Genomic DNA, 16310 nt, shown 5'->3' on the forward strand with positions numbered 1-16310 from the left:
AGGCTTTTGAAAAACTGAGATGAAAATCTGCCAAAAATCATTGCATCCTTAAGGCTAAAATCGGCCATGTCCTTAACCCCTTAACGACCAATGACGTACCTGGTACGTCATGGAGCGTCGGGGTATGTATGAAGAGAGGTTGTGTGGCAACCTCTCTTCATACAGTGCGGGCATCAGCTGTTTATAACAGCTGACACCCGCGGGCAATAGCCGCGAGCGGCCACGCGGCCGATCGCGGCTATTAACCATTTAAACGCCGCTGTCAATTCTGACAGCGGCATTTAAATCCCCCGAACGATGTTCGGGGGTCCCGTGCGGCCCCCCCGCGGTGAGATCGGGGGAGCCATGCACGTATCATGGCAGCCGGGGGCCTAATGAAAGGCCCCAGGGCTGCCTTAACAGACTGCCTATATAGCGATCCCCGTGGGGTGGCTTCATAGGCTGCCTGTCAAAAAGCAGTATGACGTAATGCTATAGCATTACGTCATACTGCAGGAGCGATCAAAGCATCGCATCTTAAAGTCCCCCAGGGGGACTTCAAAGTAAAGTAAAAAAAAGAATCAATAAAGTTTTTGTTTAATTGAATAAAAAAAAAAGTTGTAAAAGTTTAAATCACCCCCCTTTTGCCATATCTATTATTAAAAAATCTAAATAATAAATTAAAAATATGTATTTGATATCGCCGCGTCCGTAAAAGTCCGATCTATCAAAGTAGCACATAATTTTTCCCGCACGGTAAACGTCGTCCGAAACAAAAAATGAAGAACGCCAGAAATGCACTTTTTTAGTTACCCTGTCTCCAAGAAAAAACGCAATAAAAGGCGATCAAAAAGTCATATGTATTCCAAAATGGGACTATCAGAAACTACAGGACATCCCGCAAAAAATGAGACCTTGCTCAACTACGTCGACGGAAAAATAAAAAAGTTATCGCGCGCACAAAATGACGACAGAAAATAATTGAAAAAAATTTTATGTCTTTTAAAAAAAAAAAGAGGAGTATAGTAAAAAAAAACCTAAACAAGTTTGGCATCGTAGTAATCGTACCGACCTATAGAATAAAGTTATCATGTCGTTTTTGTTGCCATTTGTGCGCCGTAGAAGCAAGACGTACTAAAAGATGGCAAAATGTCGTTTTTTTTCCATTTTACTCCACTTAGAATTTTTTAAAAGTTTTTCAGTACATTATATGGTACTTTAAACAGCACCATTGAAAAATACAACTCATCCCGCAAAAAACAAGCCCTCATACAGTGACGTGGATGGATAAATAAAGGAGTTATGATTTTTTTAAAGGGGTGGAGGAAAAAACAAAAATGGAAAAAGAAAAATGGCCGCGTCATTAAGGGGTTAAAGGGGTTGTCTCGCGAAAGCAAGTGGGGTTAAGTACTTCTGTATGGCCATATTAATGCACTTTGTAATATACATCGTGCATTAAATATGAGCCATACAGAAGTTATTCACTTACCTGCTCCGTTTCTGGCGTCCCCGTCTCCATGGCTCCGTCTAATTTCGGTGTCTTCTTGCTTTTTTAGACCCGCTTGCGCAGATGGGTCTTCTCCCTTCGGCTCGGCAGCAGCTGCGTTTTGGCTCCGCCCCCTCGTACGCGTCATCGCGTAGCTCCGCCCCCATCACATGTTCCGATTCCAGCCAATCAGGAGGATTCCAGCCAATTAAGGCGCTAATGACAAAGACAAATGTTGGAAATCTGACATGTGTCACATTAACATAGAATAACTCCGTCAAGATTTTGCATATCCAAGTGATTCTGACATTGCTTTTTCACCACATATATGGTACTTCCTTTATGTGGTAAAAATAGATCAATAGAGTTTGTATATTTATTAAAACTGCCAAAATTGGGAAAATTTTAATTTTTTTTATTTTTTCGTTTTCAACTGCAATATCTCAAATATGTTCAAACATATTGTACCAATTTTTGATTAGATATATATTTCCATCTATTTACTTTATTCTGGATGCACATTTGAAATGCTTAAGTTTTTTTAACCATTTAGGAGACGTACAAATTTAATATTAATAATCAACATTTTGAGGAACACTTTGTTTTCCTACACCAAGCCTATGCCATGATTGCAAAGGCTCATGGGTGTCAGAATGATAGATAACCCCACAAATGACCCCTATTTTAAAAACTACACCCCTTAATATATTCACTGAGGGGTGTCTTGAGTATTTTGACCCCACGTTTTTTTTCAGAAGTTAATGAAATTTAGAGGAGAAAAACTAAAATTTCATATTTTTGCAAATATGTCATTTTAAAGACACATTTTTTCTATAGTTCAGATGAAAATGGGGATTTGCACCCCAAAGCGGATACCCCTGTTTGTCCTGTGCTGAGAAACATACCCATTTTAGCCTTAATCATATGTCTGGATGCACACCGGGGCCCGAACCGTAAGGAGCAGCCAGTGGTTTTCAGCGCAGAAATTTTGCTTGATGGCGCTTTAGGCCCCATAGTACACTTGTAGAGCCCTTGATTGGCCAAAACTATGGAGAATCCCCACAAATGACAGCAGTTAGAAAACTAGACCCCTTAATGAATTCATTTTGGGGTGCACTGTGTATTTTGACCCCACAATTTTTGAATGAATCTAAGCAAAGCAGAAGGAAAAAATAACAATTTTAATTTTTTTGGCAATTGTGTCATTTTAAAAACTGTGCAGCACATATATATGAATGAAGACTTTCACCCCAAAATGAATACCCCTGTTTGTCCTGTATTCAGAAACATATCCATTGTGGCCCTGATATTATGTCTCTATGCACAATCGGGCCCAAACAAAAATGACATTAAACTTCAACTGTTTTTTAACTTTTACATGATCGCCATTATCCATTGGATAACGGCGATCACGTAACTTGGAATCGCTCAATGTGGCCCTCAGTCACTGCTCCACTCTCTTGGCTATCACCCCAGCTTCTCCCCTTGTGGCCACCATTTTGCCAAAGAGTGCATGCGCTGAAGCTCGGGAGAGGTCTGTGCATAATGATCCCATTGGTGACATTGCCTGAGGCCTTAGGTAAGTAATTTCACCTCCCGTCACGGATCAGATCCATGACGGGAGGTGAGACTAACTTTTTTTTACTTTTACATTATTGCCATTATTGATTGGATAAAGGTGATCACGTGACCAAGGACCGCGCACTGTGGGCCCCTGTGAAATCTCCAGGCTCTTGGCTATGTTTGGTAGTTAGGAACATGGAGATTTTAAATTACCCCGGCAATCCATGGCTTTTGTGCATGCATCCGTCATTTTGGCAATGGTGTGCGTGCACAGAAGCCAGGGTTAGGTCTACAGAAAAAGCCGTGGGGGAGATGAAACTTAAACTGTTTAAACTTTTTAACATTTCTTAACACTTTTTTTTACTTTACATGATCATCATTATCTATTGGAAAACGGGGATCATGTGACCGGCAACCACATACAGCGGTTCCCAGTGACATCTACCTGCTCTCGGTTACTCATGTTAGACGTGTGTTAGGTCTGGCAGACACGGGCTTCATCCTGCTTCCTGAGTCTGCTTCAGTTTTTTTCTAGCATCCGCAGGGTTACTGTGTCTGGATTCTCCATCTAGCTGGAGGTGATTTGCAATTTTCCTTGCATTTAACAGCCCCAGACCTTTCCCAGGGTGCTTGGTATTGTTGTGTATTTCTTTGCATGACTGTGTGTGTGCTGCTGCTGCAGCTATCCTGTCTGCATCCAATTCCTTGTGTGTGCTTATGCTGGATGGTATTCTATCCCTGTGTGAATCCAGCTTCCTGTGTGTTCTGCTGCTGGTCCATGCAGCTTGTTTGCTGTCTATCCCCTGTGTTTGTGACCTCTGTATAGGACCATGTCCTGCTCTTACCTTATGTCACTCCTTACTCCTCCATATCTGCTCGGCTCGGTGCAACTGACTCTGGGTTCCTGTCTTCACCAGGTAGTTAGGGAAGGCTAAGAGTCAGGGAGAGGAAAGGAGGCCTGGACCTCTTCACCTTCAGGGGTATCTCCAGGTAAGGGATATTTAGCCCATCTTAGTTCAGAGTCAGGTCCATCCTCGTCCTTTGTACCGAGTTTCAGCTTTTGCACAGTTTCTGTCTCAGAGTCAGCTGTCCATCCTGCCAGGTGGTTCCACTCGGCATGATGACACAATGGATCCACAACCGCATCGTAACAGTACACCAAGCCATAGACCTCGCTGATTCTCACCCAAGAAGACTGCCGGAGTTGTTTCGGGAGCTTACAGTAGAACGATGGAGACAGGGACAAATTCTGGCTTTTCTTTATACCGCAAGTGCCCAAGTCGATGGTATATTGGCTGCCATTGTGGCATCGCGGCCCTCTACCAGTGCGGCTACTGCCTTTGCCTGGTCTGCCTTCCACTGGTCAGCTGGCTGATTTATTTAACACATGTTTCGTCTCCATGGCTTTCCCAAACATATTGTTTTGGACAGAGAAGTACAATTTACGTCCAAATTCTGGAGATCTCTCTGCAGGTTGATGGGCATATCACTGAACTTTTCCTCATCCTATCACCCGCAGTCCAACGGGCAAGTGGAGCAGGTGAACCAAATTCTGTCTGGGTACCTCGGCCACTTCACTAACGCCCATCATAATGATTGGGTTAGTCTTCTGCCATGGGCAGAGTTCTCTTACAACCAGAGTGTTAGTGATTCCACTAAAACCTCCCCCTTCCTCATTGTCTATGGGCAGCAACCTGAGATTCCCTTCCCCATCTCTACCACTTCTGAGGTCCCCATAGTGACATCTTCAGTACAGAATTTTGTCATGATACGGCAAGAGATCAAGATGAATCTTGAAGTATTGGTAGCGGTCATGAAGAGATTTGCTGATTGCAAGCAAAGGCTGCCACCCATCTTTGCGCCTGGTGATAAAGTTTGGCTCTTCTCAAAGAATATTAGGCTGAGGGTACTGTCTTCCAAATTGGCTCCACTGTTTTTGGGTCCGTTTCAGGTACTTGAGAGAATTAACTCAATTTGCAACAGGTTGAGACTCCCTCCCTCCCTGCGTATTGCTAACTCATTCCATGTCTTCCTGCTCAAGCCCCAGGTACTCAATAGGTTTTCCAAAAAACCCAGACCAGTGTCATCCCAGATCGATGCTGAAAACACCTTCGAGGTCAAGACTATTCTTGGTGTCAAAAGGGTTAGGAATAAAACCCATTTTTGGTAGATTGGAGGGACTATGGACCTTAGGAGCGGACATGGGAGCCCTCTGAGAATATCAATGCCACACACCTTATTAGGGAATTTCTTCTGGAAACCGGCAGGAGGAGGGGGGTACTGTTAGGTCTGGCAGATGAGGGCATCGTCTTGTTCCTGAGTCTGCTTCAGTTTGTTGCAGAATCCACAGGGTTAAAGTGTCTGGCTTCTTCATCCAGCTGGAGGGGATTTTCAATTATCCTCTTTAACCTCCTCAGACCTTTCTCAGGGTGCTTGGTAGTGTGCTTGATAGCTTCTGTAGCTATCCTTTCCTCATCCAGTTCCTTGTGTGTACTTATGCTGGATGGTATTCTGTCCCTGTGTGAATCCAGCTTCCTGTGTGTTCTGCTGCTGGTCCCTGGGAGCTCGTTTGCTGTCTATCCCTTGGGTCTGTCACCTCTGTGTAGGACCATGTCCTGCTCTTACCTTATGTTCACTCCTCCATATCTGCTCGGCTCGGTGCAACTGACTCTGGGTTCCTGTCTTCACCAGGTAGGTAGGGAAAGTTAGGAGTCAGGGATAATAAAGGTGGCCTGGACCTCTCCACCTTCAGGGGTATCTCTAGGTAAGGATATTTAGCCTATCTTAGTTCAAGGTCAGGTCCATCCTCATCCTTTGTACCAAGTTTCAGCTTTTGTGCAGTTTCCTTCTCAGAGTTAGCTGTCCGTCCTGCCAAGTGGTTCCATCTGGCAGGACGACTGTGAATGTGTGGGACCCACCATGCCAACCTACCAGTTAGGCTTTATAGCTGACCCTTGGTGGTCAGAAGGGAAATCTCACCCTTTGCTAGTTGGCATAGTGCAAACCACCCTGTTAGCAGAGTAGGTGTGCTAACAAGGACAGCCCCACGGTCTTCCTCTCGGGCCTGACTATCCTTGATAGGACATAGAACAGGGAGATACAAACCACAGAAATGGGAACAGTGCAGGGACAGGAAGGCAATAAACAATAGCACACAGACAAGGGCAAGAGACAGGGACAGACTACAAGAAGAGACAGGATCCGAACAAAGACTGTATTTAATTCTGGAGTAAGCACAGACAAACTAGTGGGAGAAAGAACCTATGCTGGGTGTCTGAGACAAACACACACCAACACTGAGGCAATGAGGGATGATTCCCAGCTCAGCTAAATAGGGGTGTAATTGCCCATGCCCTACAGCTGAGCTGGGTGGACTGGAGAAGGTAAACCTTCACATGCTGGCGTGATGTGTGCAGCAGTTTGTTATGGAGAAAGCAGGACGATACCCGTGTCTGCCAGAAACAGCAGAGGGAAGGCAAGTCTGAGAAGCTGGCCAAATAGGTACACAAGTAAACTAAACTGGAGGCTTTCTCTGCAGTGCCCCTAGTGGCACAAATACATATTTCTCCTGTTTGAGAACTGCATTGAGAAGTACAGTGTTATTTGAATTCTATTCCAGGATTTGCTTGTTTGCAGCTAAGAGAACTTGCAGTAATTTTAGACTTTACAAAAAGTCTCAGAAACCTTTCATTAAGGTCTTCGTGTTATATAGTTTGAATACCATGTCCTAGATATATTATTTATCACTGGAAAATAACATATTCTACACACTTTTTTGTTCAATTTTTCCAGAAGAAATGGCTTTGGAAAAAATGGAGGAAAAAATGTTTTTTCCCCCAATTTTTCATTTTTTTCCAGGCCTTCCCATCGCTAGTCATGACACATTTTGTTACATACGTGGCGAGTTTACTCTGAAAGCACAGAAAAGGAGAATTACTGCACTCATTAAGAAGGCATACAAGTTATACTTTGGGTACAAAATTAGTGACCAGGACAAAGAATGGGTTGCTCATATACATTGCGCATCTTCTGCCTGTAGTCTGCAAGCTTGGCTGAAAAGTGTGCAACCATTTATGATGTTGCAAAGGTTACATCCATGAAATTTCCACCATCCCCAAAGCCCAGAATAACAGAATTAGAAATCTCATATGTTTTAATGTGGATGTGTATTGGTACTAGGAGACTCGACTGCTGGCATCTTGTCTTCACCCTGTACCACAGGAGAAAGTGAATAACTTTTTGAATGCAACAGATCACATATTTCCAATTTAATTTGTTTTATTGCTTCAGTAACAAAGATTTTCCGACAGATTTTTTTGGGCAATTAACAGCAAAACGTCCTGAGCCCCCACAATAAAGACAAAGCCTTGCTGTATGTCATCTGTGCTTTTCTGGTATAGCCATCATTCTGCATGCAAACAAGATTCTTCAGGAAAGACTGAGATCAGTAGTTGAAGCGACACTCCCTGAAGCGCAGTCAGGATTCCAGGGGGGGGGGGGGGGGGCGCGGCACCCGCGACCATATTGCAAACCCGCGATGGATCATGGAAAAAGCTCGAAAATACCAAAAGAATATCTACATGTGCTTCATCGAGTATTTCAAGGCCTTTGACTGCGTCGAGCAAGACAAGCTATTACACACCCTACAAGAGCTAGGCATATCAGCACATCTAGTCAAGCTAATAAAATCACTTTATACCATTCAAGAAGCCATTGTGAGAACACAGTATGGGGACAAAAATTGGTTTGGGATCGGCAAATGCATCCAACAGGGCTGCATCCTCTCATCCTTCTTGTTTAACCTATATGCGGAAGTGACCATGTGTAAAATGGACCTAGACGAATTGGAAATCGTCATGAAAATAGGTGGAAGAAACATCAACAATCTTCATTATGCAGATGACACAACTCTGCTTGCAGAAACAGAAGCAGGTCTGAAGCAGCTGATATGTAAGATTAAAACTGTAAGTGAAAAAATGGGCCTCTACCTGAATTTAAAGGATAGAGATGAGCGAGCACACTCGTCTGAGCTTGATGCTCATTCGAGTATTAGGGTACTCGAGATGCTCGTTACTCAAGACAAACACCACGCGGTACTTAAGTCAATTGCATTTCCTTCCCTGCATGTTTTGCGCCATTTTCTAGCCAATAAACATGCGGGGAAGGCATTGCCACTTCCTGCTGTGACGTGCCAGCCCTCCCCCACCCACAGTAGCAAGTGGCTGGACTGATCAGGTGACCGATGAGTACTTAAACTGGTCTCACCCGCGGCTCGCCTCAGACACATGCTGGCAGAGGTTAGGGAAAGTGCTGCTGCTTATACAGGGATAGTGTTAGCGTAGGATCCTGTCTTCAAGAACCCCAGCGGTCCTTCTTTGGGCTACTCATCGTGGGCATTACTGTTGTGGCTGGCTGGGAGCAGTAGTGCACCAATTTTTTTTTTAAGCATCTCGGGCTGTGCAGGCCATTTCAGCTATAGCGTTTTCAGTCTGCAATTTATTATGCAGAGTTTAGGGACAGAGCTGCCTATATAGGGAAAGTTTTACAAGACTCCTGATCCTCTGTGCAAGAACCCCAACGGTCCTCCTTAAGGCTACATCTCACCGTGTGCATTATAGTTGTGGCTGGCTGGGAGCAGTAGTGCACCAACTTTTGTATTACACATTTAGGCCTGTTCCCAGCCTTGCAATTATAGCATTCTCAGCCTGCAGTGCCGTACAACCAGCTCTCACCATGAAACTGCACTCTAAAATTTCCTAGCCTACTGCAAAGTAGTTTAGTTATACCGTTCTCAGCCTGCAGTGCATTAGACAGAGATCTCACCGCTAAACAGTACTGTAATATTTCCTGGGCCACTGCAAACTATTTCAGTTATACGGTTCTATGTCTGCAGTGCATTAGACAGAGGTCTCACCGCTAAACAGTACTGTAATATTTCCTGGGCCACTGCAAACTATTTCAGTTATACCGTTGTATGTCTGCAGTGCAGTAGACAGAGGTCTCACTGCTAAAAGTACTGTAATATTTCCTGGGCCACTGCAAACTATTTCAGTTATACCGTTCTATGTCTGCAGTGCATTAGAAAGAGGTCTCACCGCTAAACAGTACTGTAGTATTTCCTGGGCCACTGCAAACGATTTCAGTTATACCGTTCTATGTCTGCAGTGCATTAGACAGAGGTCCCACCGCTAAACAGTACTGTAATATTTCCTAGGCCACTGCAAAGTATTTCAGCTCTGCCACTGTGCAGAGCGTCTCACAATACCCTTTTCTTGGTGGGGTTGAGATAGCCGCAGTTACCAGCACTATCCACTGGCTTTAGAGTCTTCTCCTACTCCATACAGCCTCTCTTATCTACAAGTCTCTGCGAGCGGTAAATTACCCCTAGGTATCAGCGCAAGACAACGGGTTAATTTTTTCAAGTCACAGCATAGAGTCTCCACTATCTACAAGTCTCTGTGTGCAATGAATTAACCACAGATGTCAGTGCTGTACAGTGGGGTAATTTATTTGGGCCCTGCTCTATTCTTAATCCGCCATGATGAGGAGTAGGGGTAAGGGTCGAGGACCGATGCCCAACCTTTGGAAAGTTCCCAGAGTCCGGGTGATGAGGCTGAGGACTTCCGGCAACTATCTCAAGAGCTTTTTGTGGATGAGGATAATGAGACACAGTTGTCTGTCAGTGAGGTAGTAGTAAGGGCAGTAAGTCTGAGGGAGGAGTGCACAGAGGATTCGGAGGAAGAGCAGCTGGACGATGAGGTGAGTGAACCCACCTGGTTTGCTAAGCCTACTGAGGACAGGGCTTCAGAGGGGGAGGCAAGTGCAGCAGCAGGACAGGTTGGAAGAGGCAGTGGAGTGACCAGGGGTAGAGGCAGGGCCAAAGCAAAGAATCCCCCAACTGTTTCCCAAAGCACTCTCTCGCGGCAAGCCTCCGTGCTGAGGGCAAGGTGTTCAAAGGTGTGGATGTTTTTTAGTGAGAGTTCGGACGACCGCCGAACAGTGGTGCGCAACCTGTGTCGCACCAAGATCAGCCAGGGAGCCACCACTACCAGCCTCACCACCACCAGCATGCGCAGGCATGTGATGTCCAAGCACCCCACACGGTGGGACGAAGGCCATTCACCGCCTCCGAGTCATACCACTGCCTCTTCCCCTGTGTGAGAACCTGGCACACAGATCCAATCCCCCTCCCAGGACACAGGCACGAGTGCCTCACGGCCTGCACCCACACCCTCACCTCCACTGTCCTCCACTCCATCCAGCAATGTCTCAGCGCAGCGTTCAGCTGTTGCTAACACAAGTGTTGGAGCGAAAGTGGAAATACGCCGCCACCCACCCACATGCACAAGCTTCAAATGTGCACATTGCAAAATTAATTAGCCTGGAGATGCCGTACAGGCTTGTAGAAACAGAGGCTTTCAAAAACATGATGGCGGCGTCGGTTCCGCGCTACTCGGTCCCCAGTTGCCACTATTTTTCCCGGTGTGCCATCCCCACACTACACAAGCATTTCTCATTCCACTCTCATTCCCAAAGAGGAAAGGGGTACGAGAGTGATGCAATACCACAGGGCCCTGGTGGAAAAAGTGATGCTAAAGTTCCCATCTGACAGCTCTAGTGGCAGAAGACGCAGTTCCGAGGGCCAAGTAGCAGGGGTAGGGCGGGGATCAGGCAGCATGTCCAGCACAGGCAGGGGAACACTCTCCAAGGCCCTTGCCAGCTTTATGGCTCCCCAGCAAGACTGTGTCACCACTCCCCAGTCAAGGCTGAGTCGGAGGGAGCACTGTAAAAAAATGGTGAGGGAGTACGTAGCCGATCGTACCACCGTCCTCCGTGATGCCTCTGCTCCATACAACTATTGGGTATCAAAGCTGGACACGTGGCACGAACTTGCGCTGTACGCTCTGGAGATGCTGGCCTGCCCTGCCACTAGCGTCTTGTCAGAAAGGGTGTTTAGTGCAGCTGGGGGAATCATCACGGATAAGCGTACCCGCCTGTCAACTGCCAGTGCCGACATGCTTACACTCATAAAGATGCCAATTTTTTTCACAGGGCTGCCTCCAGTCTCTGTTACAAATTAAGCAACAGCGAGCTGTATCTTTAAAAAATGTTTATGGGTTTCACCTGCCCTCACGGTTGAGCATTTTTTCAGGCGTACACTTGTACTCCTGGTACACCAATTTTTCAGGCCCTTGCCTATACTGTTATCTAACTAATTTTTCTGGCCTTCGCCTACACTCTTGGTAACCAAATTGTTTCAGGTGTTCGACTATACTCTTGGTTCACCAATGTTTCAGGGGTTCACCTACACTCTTGCTACAGAAATGTTACAGGGGTCCGCCTATACACTTGGTACAGAAATGTTATAGGGGTTCGCCTATCCTCTTGCTACATAAATGTTAAAGGGGTCCGCCTATGCTCTTGCTACATAAATGTTACTGGTGTCCGCCTATACTCTTGCTACAGAAATGTTACTGGGGCTGCCTATACTCTTGCTACATTAATGTTACTGGCGTCCGCCTATACTCTTGCTACAGACATGTTACAGGGGTCCGCCTATACTCTTGCTACATAAATGCCATTGGGGTCCGCCTATACTCTTGCTACAGAAATGTTACTGGGGTTCCACCTATACTCTTGCTACATAAATGTTATTGGGGTCCGCCTATACTCTTGCTACAGAAATGTTACTGGGGTCTGCCTATACTTTTGCTACGTAAATGTTACTGGGGTCCACCTATACACTTGCTACTGAAAGGTTTGAGGGGTTCGCCTATACTCTTGCTACAGAAATGTTACTGGGGTCCGCCTATACTGTGGATGCACAAAGGTTTCCCATTGCAGCGTTCAACTGCCTGACACATACACAAAATGAAGTGTGTGGAGACACATGGATTTCCCATAGCTATTTAACTCACGGCAGCTTGGATCACACAAGGTGGAGGCTGGGACCGAGCCTGACCCAGTGACCGCTCACGTACTTCCCACACAGAGTATTGCGGGTCCTACCTTGGTCATGGTTTCTTGGCCTTATTATGCCACCTCCTTCTCCTGCTTGGGGTCTGGGGATCAGCGGTGGGGAACATGTATTTTCTCTCGTGTTTCCACAGTTATCTGTGGTTTGGGCCAAACAAAAGGAGCATTACTGCATTAATGAGACGTTCACAGCTGTACTAGCATCCGAGTCCGCTTTATGCTAACGATTACTGAGGGTATGAGCTGAGGCCGAGGTCCTTGGCGGGGAGAAACTGCTTGTCTGGGCGCTCTGATTTCTTTATGTGTAATACCGTCTTTCAGTTTCATGGGCTCGCCTATGCTGTGGGTACACAAAAACTTCCCATTGAGTTGTTTTACCTGTCTGACATAAATACACTGACTGACTTGGCTTGGGTGCAGACGGCTTTCCCATTGCAATGTTTTACCTATCTGGCACAAATACACTGAATGACTAGGGCAGAAGTGTGGGCCGAGGTCCTGGGTGGGGTGAAACTCTGCCATGTTTGGGCACTCTGATTTCTTCCTGTGTAATACCATCTTTGTGCACCGACAGCATAGGTGAGCCCAAGGAACTCAAAGACTTCCTATTGCGGTGTTAAGCTATCTGACACCTACACAGAATGAATTGTGTGGGGACATATGGATTTCCCATTGCTATGTAACTCGCGGCACCTTGGGTCACACAAGGTGGAGGCTGGGACCCAGCCTGACTCTGGGTCCGCTCACGTGCTTCCTACACAGAGTATTACTGCATTGTGGAAATGTGTAGAAGTGCTGGCACCTGAGTCCCCTTTATGCCCACGTTTGTGGCTCCTGACAATTTTGTGACGGAGGTGGCACAGAATTGAAATGATGATCGTACGTCAATTTATCATCAATTCTCAACAGCATTGTGGGCTATTGCCCACACTTTCAAAGAGGGTCGCTGCCTAGCCCTGCCAACCCTCTGCAGTGTGTGCCTCTGGTTCCTCCTCATCCAGTACGCATTTATAAATAGACATGAGGGTGGTGTGGCTATGAAGCGAGCATGTGGCATGGGGCCAGCTGAACGCTGTGCAGGGAAAATTTTGTGTGCGCTGTGGACGCAGGGTCATGCGGAGGGTTGGACCGCAACGCCAGCATGTAACCCAGGAAAAGAGGCAGCGGTGTCACCCGCAGGCAGTGATTGTCCTTGGTTGCAGGTAGTGTGGTGCTTAGCTAAGATGTGCCAGCGCGTGTGCCTTGCTAATGAGGGTCTGTCCCAAGTAAATTGTTATGGGGGTGACCGCCAGGCTCTTGCCCCCATTTTGGCTTAATAGTGGGACCTGGGAGCCTCAGGTCCCACTATTATGCCAAAATGTATGAGTCCCCCATTGACCTCAATGGGGTTCGTTACTCGAAACAAGCTCTCGAGCATTATGAAAAGTTTGACTCGAGTACCAAGCACCCGAGCATTTTGGTGCTCGCTCATGTCTATTAAAGAAGACTAAAATTATGACAACTTCAAATCAAAATTGACAATGAAGTCATGGAATGCATGCGAGACTTCATCTTCCTTGGCTCAAAAATTGACTGGGCTGGAGAATCTATGCCAGACATAAAACGTAGGATAGCAATGGGGCGAAGCGCAATGCTAAACATGGACAAAATCTGGAAAAGTAGGCATATTGTTATAGTAACTAAACGCAGGATAGTGCAAACCACAGTTTTCCCCATAGCCATGTATGGATCTGAAAGCTGGACTGTGAATAAAGCTGATAGAAGAAGGATTAATGCGTTTGAGCTGTGATGCTGGCGAAAGCTGCTGTGTATGCCGTGGATGGCGAGAGTAACAAACTGAGAAGTCCTGAATCGTATAAGACCCAATATATCACCAGAGGGCAAGATGACCGGGCTCAGACTCACGGATCTTAGGCATGCAATGTAAGCAGAGTCACTAGAAAAATCTATGGACAGATCAGTGGCAAAAGAAGACCTGGCCGCTAAACACAATACCATGGGCTCCGATATAGATGCAATATTTAGCTTGGTCGTCAGTGTTAATTGGCTGAAAGAGAAGGCAGGACCATCCCCATTTTCCCAAAGTTTCTCCATCCTTTCTTCAGTAAGTCTTTTGACCAATTTTGATACACAATTTAATTAAGTCCTACAAATCAATTAGTTTGCATTGTGACACATTCATTCGTCATTTGTTCTGAATGTCCTTGCTAAAATTGCCTCTTCTGTGCTGCTAGATTTTACATGGTATAGGCTACCCAGTGGCAAACTTTTTCTGTGCATTTAGCAACATTCGATTTTCCTTGCCATCAATGATGTGTTTTAGTTTCAGCTGGGGTAAAACTGTTATCAAAAACAACGAGCGCTGTTCTTTTCCACATAAGGAGAGGCTCATGCTAGAGTTTCATCTGTCAGAACATTGATGGCAAATAGTAAATTTTTTCTTTTCAGTGGTATATTGAGCTATTTGCATCTGAATATATATGTAGCATTGGTTAAAGAAACCGTAGTATTAACCACGAATTTTGATAGTAATAAAAGGCTATAATTTGAATCTGCAGCTGCACTATGCAAATCCAGAAGTTCTCTTTTTAATGCAACACTTTCTTATTGTATGTCTTGCACTAGATTTTGCAATTATGAATTTTTTTTGACAGATGGCACCAAACACCTGTGCGTTATTCAGTCTCATTCTGGAAGAATGTTCAGAGTCCAGCAGATAAAACAATCAGGGTTGTTGAAATAGGTGTAGTCAGGAAACAGCCCAGATTGGGTACACAGATAAGCAGTAACAGTTTATAGAGGAGGCAGTAAAGACAAAAGGTACAATAATCTGGCTAGGAGTAAGTGGTAGGGCCAGGCATATACAAAAAGGACTTATTAATTAAAGTTTATTCCTTTTTTTTGGGAGGGGGTGGAACAAAACATCTTTTGCAATTCCACTATAATTTTTTTTTTGATCTTTTTATGGTTTTCAAGGTATGGGATATAAGTATTATGGGTCAGGGACTTATAAGGGCAAAATAGAGCTGCATTGTATTTTAAGATAAAGTCAATAACTAAGGCTCTGAACCTCTGACGCTGATGTGAATAGGCCTAACTTTTTGAATACCTAATAGGTATCCATAAGGCCCTTTCTTTAAGCTCCTAGGGGATGCCATGGCCACCAGTTGGCATCCTGGAACCACATTGCCAGAGCACTGATGAAGTGACAGAGGGCTATGAGAAGTTAAATAGCCATAATCTGAGTTCCAATCATTGCTGAAGAGTTTTAGGTGTAATATACAGCTGACACTCACTGTGGATGGTCCTGTCAGCACCATTCTTGCACCATCAATTTACAGCAATAATGCCAGTGCCATGTGGTGCTAAGGGGTAAAGCTATTCATGAATATTAAAATACTTTATATAATGAGCTATAATATAATGAATGCAGCGTGCTATATTTTCTGTGAAATGGATCATTCTATTCACCCATGCAAATAAATCCTAGTTTTTATATAAAGTGTGAAGTGCTACCTTCAGTGTTAAACATATTTTACTCTGATTAGTTCTGGATTGAACCCTGAGCGGGGTGTATGCCTTAGGCTATATTCACACAGACCCAATATTGCGCTTGCCCGCACGTGTTTTCATGCAAGGCGTTTTTTATCACTTCTTTGAAATAGCAATCCTCAAGCACATGAGAAACATCATATCGCACTCACATGGCATGCGAGTAACATGTGATATCTTTAAAGGTCCCATAGTCAGGACTTGAACTCCAGACCGGCAGCTCTCCCTGTTGAGCCATCCAGATTTTTGGAGGAATTCCCCTAGCCTTGTTTCTACCATCTACTACAGATCCTACTATCCAGCCCTTGTTCTAGCTTTGCCTGTTCCTGATTAGTACAAACTATAAAATCATGGCCTTGCCACTCCCTCAGTGCAAGATTTTTGTGCTTCATTGCCTTCATCAAACTGCATCTCCTAACCTTTTGTAGAACAACTGATTTTTGTGTTATAGTTTCAGTTTAAGGGAATCAATAGAATTGTATGCTGAATTGATGACGGCACCTGTCACTCAATAATTAAAAAGCGATCAGTAGCCTTACAAGTTAGAACTTCCTCTCTGCTATTTTCTTCTTAATCAAGCAAATATTTGTAAATGTTGCCACTTTACAAATGAGAAATGCGAGTTGGGTCTTAGAGCCCATTTACACGTAAAGATAATCGTTTAAAAGATAGGTTTTGAGCGATTGTTTTGCATAACCTGCTAATGAACACTAATGTCTATTAGCAGGTTATCAGCTTCATTTGCATGTAAATG

The sequence above is a fragment of the Eleutherodactylus coqui genome, chromosome 2 (assembly GCF_035609145.1).
Source record: "Eleutherodactylus coqui strain aEleCoq1 chromosome 2, aEleCoq1.hap1, whole genome shotgun sequence".
In the NCBI taxonomy this organism is placed as follows: Eukaryota; Metazoa; Chordata; class Amphibia; order Anura; family Eleutherodactylidae; genus Eleutherodactylus; species Eleutherodactylus coqui.